We start from the raw sequence: 9,204 nt of genomic DNA, 5'->3' as shown, positions 1-9,204 counted from the left end.
ATGGAGTTTATATGCTGTTACCTGATGCTATGTCTTTTCAATGCGGCCTTTAGTGCCTCCTGTAAGACTGTCAAACGCCTTCTTGAAGTCCATGAAGACGTTGTAGAACTCCCTAGAGGTGTTGTTTTCGCCAAGGATACGCAGGTTAACGTTCTGGTCTGTGGTACTTTTCGGAACCAGCCTGTTCTTCGGTAAGAATGGTATCTGCTTGCGGCTGTAATCTGTCCAGAGTTTGTTGAGTTTTACTTCGCTGGCGCGGCTGATCACACTGATAGTGCGGCAGTTCTGGTAGTATTGGGGGTTTCCTTTCTTGAGGAGGGTGGCGATTGATGATTGGGTCTCTGGCACACAGTTCTGCCGAGACAGGTGGGCAGACGTTTCCTTAGTGTTGTACTGAGTGACGTAAGTAAATGTTTGTTCACACGATAAGGTTTCATAATTCAAGGAATCGATTTTGTGTGTGTGTGTGTGTGTGTGCACGTGCATGTGTGTGTGTGTGTGTGTGTGTGTGTGTGTGTGTGTGTGTGTGTGTGTGTGTGTTTATTTTAGTTATACTATTCTTTATTCTATTCATTTTATTTCATTTCACTTTTGTTCGCAATTTACAGGGTGAGGTCATTTAGATGGACATGAGTCTCTGTCTCTGTCTCTCTGTCTCTGTCTCTGTCTCTGTCTCTCTCTCTCTCTCTCTCTCTCTCTCTCTCTCTTCTCACCCTTCCTTATTCGTTTTGTCTTCCGTTGTCACATTTTCTACTGACACGGGCCTGTACTACACGGGCAAACAAACACCCCAAGTACTCACACGAATGACCTTATACATAGGGTTATGGCACGCGAATGCTCGCACACGTATCCATATATAGGCTACTGTTTGATCTTTGAGTTGATATAATGATGAACATGATAAAACAGTTACAGCCGAATGGTTAAAGCGTTTGACTTTCAAACTGAAGGTCCCGGGTTCGAATCTTGGTGGCGCCTGGTGGGTAAAGGGTGGAGATTTTTCCGATCTCCCAGGTCAACATATGTGTAGACCTGCTAGTGCCTGAACCCCCTTCGTGTGTATACGCACGCACAAGATCAAATACGCACGTTAAAGATCCTGTAATCCATGTCAGCGTTTGGTGGGTTATGGAAACAAGAACATACCCAGCATGCACACCCCCGAAAATGGAATGTGGCTGCCTACATGGCGGGATAAATAAACAATACGGTCATTCTCGTAAAATGTTAAATGTTACATGTCTGTCTGAGTGTGTATGTGTGCGTGCCTGAAATCTGATTAAATGACACAGGAAACGAATGATGAGCGCCCAATGTCAGCCGTCAGTCGGCTCTACCCAGGTAGGCAGCCTGTTGTGTAAATGACCCCGTGTTTGTAAAGCGCTTAGAGCTTGGTCTCTGACCGAGGATAGGAGCTACATAAATATCCATTTCAATGAATCAATCAATCAGTCAGTAATAATAATAATAATGATAATGATAATAATAATAATGATGATGATGATGATGATGATAATCATAATCATAATCATAATCGTAATCATAACAATAATGATGATGATTAGAAGAAGAAGAAGAAGAAGAACAACAACAACAACAACAACAACAACAAAAACAATAACAACATAATGATAAGAAGAAGAGGAATCATCATCATCATCACCATCATCGTCATGATCATAATAATTCATGATCTCATGATCATGATAATCATAATCCTAGAGGGAAATGATAGTAAATATATATATATATATATAGATGATGATGATGATGATATGTTAATGATAATATCATCATCATTACAATTTTTTTTACTATCATAATTGTAATACACACACACACACACACACACACACACACACACACACACACACACACACACACACACACACACACACACACACACACATACACACACACACATATCTCTCTTCTATCTATCCTTGTGCCCGTCATGCTGTGTCTTGCCCTTCTTTCAAAACCTCTTTGAAAACTCATTTATTTCCAGCCATTCAAATCGGTAAATAACTCCCTGTCTTCACTTTTATGTTTTAACTCACTCAGTACGGCCAGTCCTCTCTTCTCCTCTACACAGACCCCTCGGATGTCCAGTGGGTGTCTGAATGACCCAACCTTTAGCTTCCGTCGTCAGAATTGTGGTATTCTTTGTCAACATTCACCTCTTCAGTATGAGAGCCTTCCACTTGCAATATTTTGATGGTGGTAATTGGGGTGAAACGCTGTTAACGTCTTCTCTTTCGCCGCTCGTATGGAGAGAGTTAATCAAATTATTTTTTTACTTCTATTGTTTTTAATATATGCCTTGAACGATCGGGATGTGCGCGCGCACGCGCGTGTGTGTGTGTGTACATCTTGTGTGGAGTGGGTGTGGGTTTGTGGGGTGGAGCTGGAACGGGATGATCTGTGTGTGCGGGTGTATTTGTGTGTTTTTAGTTTGCACGCGTCATGGCATCTGAAATAAAATAAAAATTATTGTAAACGCGCAGGGCTTTTGCATCATTAGATTGAGCGTACCAAATCTCCTTTTCTTCTTCTTCTTCTTCTTCTTCTTCTTATTATTATTATTATTATTATTATTATTATCTTGATAAGCGATAAAAGAAAAAAGGAAAGGAAAATACAGTGGGCTAAGCCAGAGATGGAGAGAAAAAAGAAACAGACAACAAAGACAGAAGGGGGCGGTGTGTGTGTGTGGGGGGGGGGGGGATCAAAGACAGAGACAGAGAGCGAGAAAAAGGACAAAACTTCCTCGTCTTCTTCTTGACAGAGACAGAGAGAGACGGTGAGAAGGGGGGGGGGAGGAAGAACACGTGACAGACAGACAAACAGACACAGACAGACAGACAGACAGACAAAGATAGACACAGAGAAAGAAACAGGAATCAAAACAATGCCAGATAGCAAATACAAAGAAGAAGAAGAAACGAGAGACACAGGAGAAACCACACACACACACACACACACACACACACACACACACACACACACACACACACACACATACAGAGAGAGAGAGATAAAGACAGGGATACAGAGAGAGGCAGAGACAGACAGACAGACAGACAGACAGAGACAGAGAGAACGGACAGACAGAAGACGAAGACACCGACAGCAGAGTGTCCCGGCCCTTTAACGACAGACGAGGTCGTACAGTTGGCACAAGAAAACTAATGGTCCGTTTGTTTCACTGCTGCCAATAAAAGGCAGCGAGACACGAGTCGTCAACGGGGGTTTTCAGGGTCATTAACAGTCCACCCCGACCTGACGTTCTCTTAGCATGACGTAAAACACGGAACAGGAGGAGGAGGGGGAGGGAGGACGAGGGGAAATGGGGGCGGGGGGGAGAGGAACAGGAGAGGGGGGAGAGGTAGAGAAAGGAAGATGAAGGAGTAATATATCTATGGAAGGAGTGGGGGGAGAGAAAGGAAGATGAAGGAGTAATATATCTATGGAAGGAGTGGGGGGGAGAGATAGAGAAAGGAAGATGAAGGAGTAATATATCTATGGAAGGAGTCAAGGGGAGAGAAAGGAAGATGAAGGAGTAATATATCTATGGAAGGAGGGGGGGGGAAGAGAGAAAGGAAAATGAAGGAGTGATATATCTATGGAAGGAGTGGGGGGGGGGGAGAGAAAGGAAGATAAAGGAGTAATATATCTATGGAAGGAGTGTGGGAGGAGAGAAAGGAAGATGAAGAGTAATATATCTATGGAAGGAGTGTGGGAGGAGAGAAAGGAAGATGAAGGAGTAATATATCTATGGAAGGAGTGGGGGGAGAGAAAGGAAGATGAAGGAGTAATATATCTATGGAAGGAGGGGGGGGGGAAGAGAGAAAGGAAAATGAAGGAGTGATATATCTATGGAAGGAGTGGGGGGGGGGGGAGAGAAAGGAAGATAAAGGAGTAATATATCTATGGAAGGCGTGTGTGGGGAGAGAAAGGAAGATGAAGAGTAATATATCTATGGAAGGAGTGTGGGAGGAGAGAAAGGAAGATGAAGGAGTAATATATCTATGGAAGGAGTGGGGGGAGAGAAAGGAAGATGAAGGAGTGATATATCTATGGAAGGAGTGGGGGGGTAGAGAAAGGAAGATGAAGAGTAATATATCTATGGAAGGAGTGTGGGAGGAGAGAAAGGAAGATGAAGGAGTAATATATCTATGGAAGGAGTGGGGGGAGAGAAAGGAAGATGAAGGAGTAATATATCTATGGAAGGAGTGGGGGGAGAGAAAGGAAGATGAAGGAGTAATATATCTATGGAAGGAGTGGGGGGAGAGAAAGGAAGATGGAGTGATATATCTATGGAAGGAGTGGGGGGGTAGAGAAAGGAAGATGAAGAGTAATATATCTATGGAAGGAGTGTGGGAGGAGAGAAAGGAAGATGAAGGAGTAATATATCTATGGAAGGCGTGTGGGGGGAGAGAAAGGAAGATGAAGAGTAATATATCTATGGAAGGAGTGAAGGGGAGAGAAAGGAAGATGAAGGAGTAATATATCTATGGAAGGAGTGAAGGGGAGAGAAAGGAAGATGAAGGAGTAATATATCTATGGAAGGAGTGTGGGAGGAGAGAAAGGAAGATGAAGGAGTAATATATCTATGGAAGGCGTGTGGGGGGAGAGAAAGGAAGATGAAGAGTAATATATCTATGGAAGGAGTGTGGGAGGAGAGAAAGGAAGATGAAGGAGTAATATATCTATGGAAGGAGTGTGGGAGGAGAGAAAGGAAGATGAAGGAGTGATATATCTATGGAAGGAGTGGGGGGGTAGAGAAAGGAAGATGAAGAGTAATATATCTATGGAAGGAGTGTGGGAGGAGAGAAAGGAAGATGAAGGAGTAATATATCTATGGAAGGAGTGGGGGGAGAGAAAGGAAGATGAAGGAGTAATATATCTATGGAAGGAGTGGGGGGAGAGAAAGGAAGATGAAGGAGTAATATATCTATGGAAGGAGTGGGGGGAGAGAAAGGAAGATGAAGGAGTGATATATCTATGGAAGGAGTGGGGGGGTAGAGAAAGGAAGATGAAGAGTAATATATCTATGGAAGGAGTGTGGGAGGAGAGAAAGGAAGATGAAGGAGTAATATATCTATGGAAGGCGTGTGGGGGGAGAGAAAGGAAGATGAAGAGTAATATATCTATGGAAGGAGTGAAGGGGAGAGAAAGGAAGATGAAGGAGTAATATATCTATGGAAGGAGTGAAGGGGAGAGAAAGGAAGATGAAGGAGTAATATATCTATGGAAGGAGTGTGGGAGGAGAGAAAGGAAGATGAAGGAGTAATATATCTATGGAAGGCGTGTGGGGGGAGAGAAAGGAAGATGAAGAGTAATATATCTATGGAAGGAGTGTGGGAGGAGAGAAAGGAAGATGAAGGAGTAATATATCTATGGAAGGAGTGTGGGAGGAGAGAAAGGAAGATGAAGAGTAATATATCTATGGAAGGAGTGTGGGAGGAGAGAAAGGAAGATGAAGGAGTAATATATCTATGGAAGGCGTGTGGGGGGAGAGAAAGGAAGATGAAGAGTAATATATCTATGGAAGGAGTGTGGGAGGAGAGAAAGGAAGATGAAGGAGTAATATATCTATGGAAGGCGTGTGGGAGGAGAGAAAGGAAGATGAAGAGTAATATATCTATGGAAGGAGGGGGGGAGAGAGAAAGGAAGATGAAGGAGTAATATATCTATGGAAGGCGTGTGGGGGGAGAGAAAGGAAGATGAAGAGTAATATATCTATGGAAGGAGTGTGGGAGGAGAGAAAGGAAGATGAAGGAGTAATATATCTATGGAAGGAGTGGGGGGAGAGAAAGGAAGATGAAGGAGTGATATATCTATGGAAGGAGTGGGGGGGGGAGAGAAAGGAAGATGAAGGAGTAATATATCTATGGAAGGCGTGTGGGGGGAGAGAAAGGAAGATGAAGAGTAATATATCTATGGAAGGAGTGGGGGGAGAGAGAAAGGAAGATGAAGAGTAATATATCTATGGAAGGAGTGTGGGAGGAGAGAAAGGAAGATGAAGGAGTAATATATCTATGGAAGGAGTGGGGGGGGGGGAGAGAAAGGAAGATGAAGAGTAATATATCTATGGAAGGAGGGGGGGAGAGAGAAAGGAAGATGAAGGAGTAATATATCTATGGAAGGCGTGTGGGGGGAGAGAAAGGAAGATGAAGAGTAATATATCTATGGAAGGAGTGTGGGAGGAGAGAAAGGAAGATGAAGGAGTAATATATCTATGGAAGGAGTGGGGGGAGAGAAAGGAAGATGAAGGAGTGATATATCTATGGAAGGAGTGGGGGGGGGGGAGAAAGGAAGATGAAGGAGTAATATATCTATGGAAGGCGTGTGGGGGGAGAGAAAGGAAGATGAAGAGTAATATATCTATGGAAGGAGTGGGGGGAGAGAGAAAGGAAGATGAAGGAGTAATATATCTATGGAAGCAGTGGGGGGAGAGAAAGGAAGATGAAGGAGTAATATATCTATGGAAGGAGTGAAGGGGAGAGAAAGGAAGATGAAGGAGTAATATATCTATGGAAGGAGTGGGGGGGAGGGAGAGAAAGGAAGATGAAGGAGTAATATATCTATGGAAGGAGTGGGGGGAGAGAAAGGAAGATGAAGGAGTAATATATCTATGGAAGGAGTGGGGGGAGAGAAAGGAAGATGAAGGAGTAATATATCTATGGAAGGAGTGAAGGGGGAGAGAAAGGAAGATGAAGGAGTAATATATCTATGGAAGGAGTGTGGGGGGAGAGAAAGGAAGATGAAGGAGTAATATATCTATGGAAGGAGTGAGGGGGGAGAGAAAGGAAGATGAAGGAGTAATATATCTATGAACAATAGAAACAGAAAGCTCGCTGTGTAATTAATATTATACACAGTCTACCATCGTGTAATTATTATATTACACAGTCTACCATCGTGTAATTAATATTACAAACAGTTTACTATCGTGTAATTAATATTACAGTCTACTATCGTGTAATTAATATTACAAACAGTCTACCATCGCTGGAATGTTCAACTGCTTCAAAAAAAAGTATACTTCGAAAATTATATCCTTTCAAAATAAGTGTTTATGGTGAAGACCATCCATGTCGTAGCTATCTTGCACACTTCTCGGACTATTGTACTGGGGGTTTCGTCAAAAGTTCATTGTGTACAGTTCACAGTTTACAGTTCACAGTTTACAGTTTGCAATGGTGAGTTGGCCTGGTGGCAACGAGTCCGCCTAGGAAGCGAGAGAATCTGAGCGCACTGGTTCGAATCCCACAGTCTCCAATATTTTCTTCCCCTCTGCTAGACCTTAAGTGGTGGTCTGGACGCTAGTCATTCGGACGAGACGATAAACCGAAGTCCCATGACCAGCATGCACTTAGCGCACGTAATAGAACCCACGGCAACAAAAGGGTTGTCCCCGGCAAATTTCAGTTCGATAAAATTTCAGGCAGTAGAAAAAGGTGGTGTTCTCAGTGTTGCGACGCGCTGTTCCTGGGAAAGCACGTTGTGGTAAAAGAGTATTACACTACACTACACTACACTACACTACACTACACTACACTGCACTACACTACACTACACTACAATACAACACAATTTACAGACCTTTGTTAACAATCAACACGCCACAGTTCTCAGAAAACAAAGCCCTGGCATCGTTGACGAGATGCCTGGCCAACCAGTGCAAGGGAACTAACCACGCTTCTGAACGAGACAAGCCGAGTTGTGCAGAGTTTTTGCTCTTGGATGAGGTAATAATAATAATAATAATGGATACTTCTATAGCACACTATCCAGAAATCTGCTCTAGGTGCTTTACAAAAACGCTTTTGATAACATAAAACATTATATCTATGTTACATACACACACCAAAATGTGACCACACACACACACACACACACACACACACGCACGCACGCACGCGCACACACACACGCACGCACGCACGCGCACACACACACGCACGCACGCACGCACACACACACACTGCATTCATACATTTTAACATACATGTGTATCTAACAGCTACCCTAACACATACGCACACATAGGCAGGCACAAACTTACATAAACACACGCACACACAATACACATTCATATACATGCATGTAGTTGTGGACCTGCCACAATTGAACTTATTGCTGAGGGAAAAGGTGAGTTTTGAGACGAGATTTAAAAGATGCGAGGGAATCAGAATGACGGAGGTATTATCATGAGGTCTTGGAAAAAAAACAACAGAATTTTACAGCGCAGATCATCGATACTTGGTTCCAGACACTTACCTCACCTCTCACTTCCCATGTCTTTGTTAGCGTTTATGTAATGTGGTGTTGTCAAAATGTGTATGGTGTGTCTTTGTTAGCGTTTATGTAATGTGGTGTTGTCAAAATGTGTATGGTGTGTCTTTGTTAGCGTTTATGTAATGTGCTGTTGTCAAAATGTGTATGGCGTGTCTTTGTTAGCGTTTATGTATTGTGGTGTTGTCAAAATGTGTATGATGTGTCTTTGTTAGCGTTTATGTAATGTGGTGTTGTCAAAATGTGTATGGTGTGTCTTTGTTAGCTTTTATGTAATGTGGTGTTGTCAAAATGTGTATGGCGTGTCTTTGTTAGCGTTTATGTAATGTGGTGTTGTCAAAATGTGTATGATGTGTCTTTGTTAGCGTTTATGTAATGTGGTGTTGTCAAAATGTGTATGGTGTGTCTTTGTTAGCTTTTATGTAATGTTCTCTTGTCAGAATGTGTATGGTGTGTCTTTGTTAGCTTTTATGTAATGTTCTCTTGTCAGAATGTGTATGGTGTGTCTTTGTGAGCGTTTATGTAATGTGGTGCTGTCAAAATGTGTATGGTGTGTCTTTGTTAGCTTTTATGTAATGTGTTTTTGTCAAAATGTGTATGATGTGTCTTTGTCAGCGTTTATGTAATGTGGTGTTGTCAAAATGTGTATGGTGTGTCTTTGTTAGCGTTTATGTAATGTGCTGTTGTCAAAATGTGTATGGTGTGTCTTTGTTAGCGTTTATGTAATGTGCTGTTGTCAAAATGTGTATGGTGTGTCTTTGTTAGCGTTTATGTAATGTGCTGTTGTCAAAATGTGTATGGTGTGTCTTTGTTAGCGTTTATGTAAGGTGCTGTTGTCAAAATGTGTATGGTGTGTCTTAGAGGTTGATGATTTTTTTTACTTTAGATGAATATTAA

This window comes from Babylonia areolata, chromosome 32, assembly GCF_041734735.1.
Source record: "Babylonia areolata isolate BAREFJ2019XMU chromosome 32, ASM4173473v1, whole genome shotgun sequence".
Classification (NCBI taxonomy): Eukaryota; Metazoa; Mollusca; class Gastropoda; order Neogastropoda; family Buccinidae; genus Babylonia; species Babylonia areolata.
The sequence above is the reverse complement of the archived record's forward strand: the minus strand, read 5'-3'. Positions refer to the sequence as shown.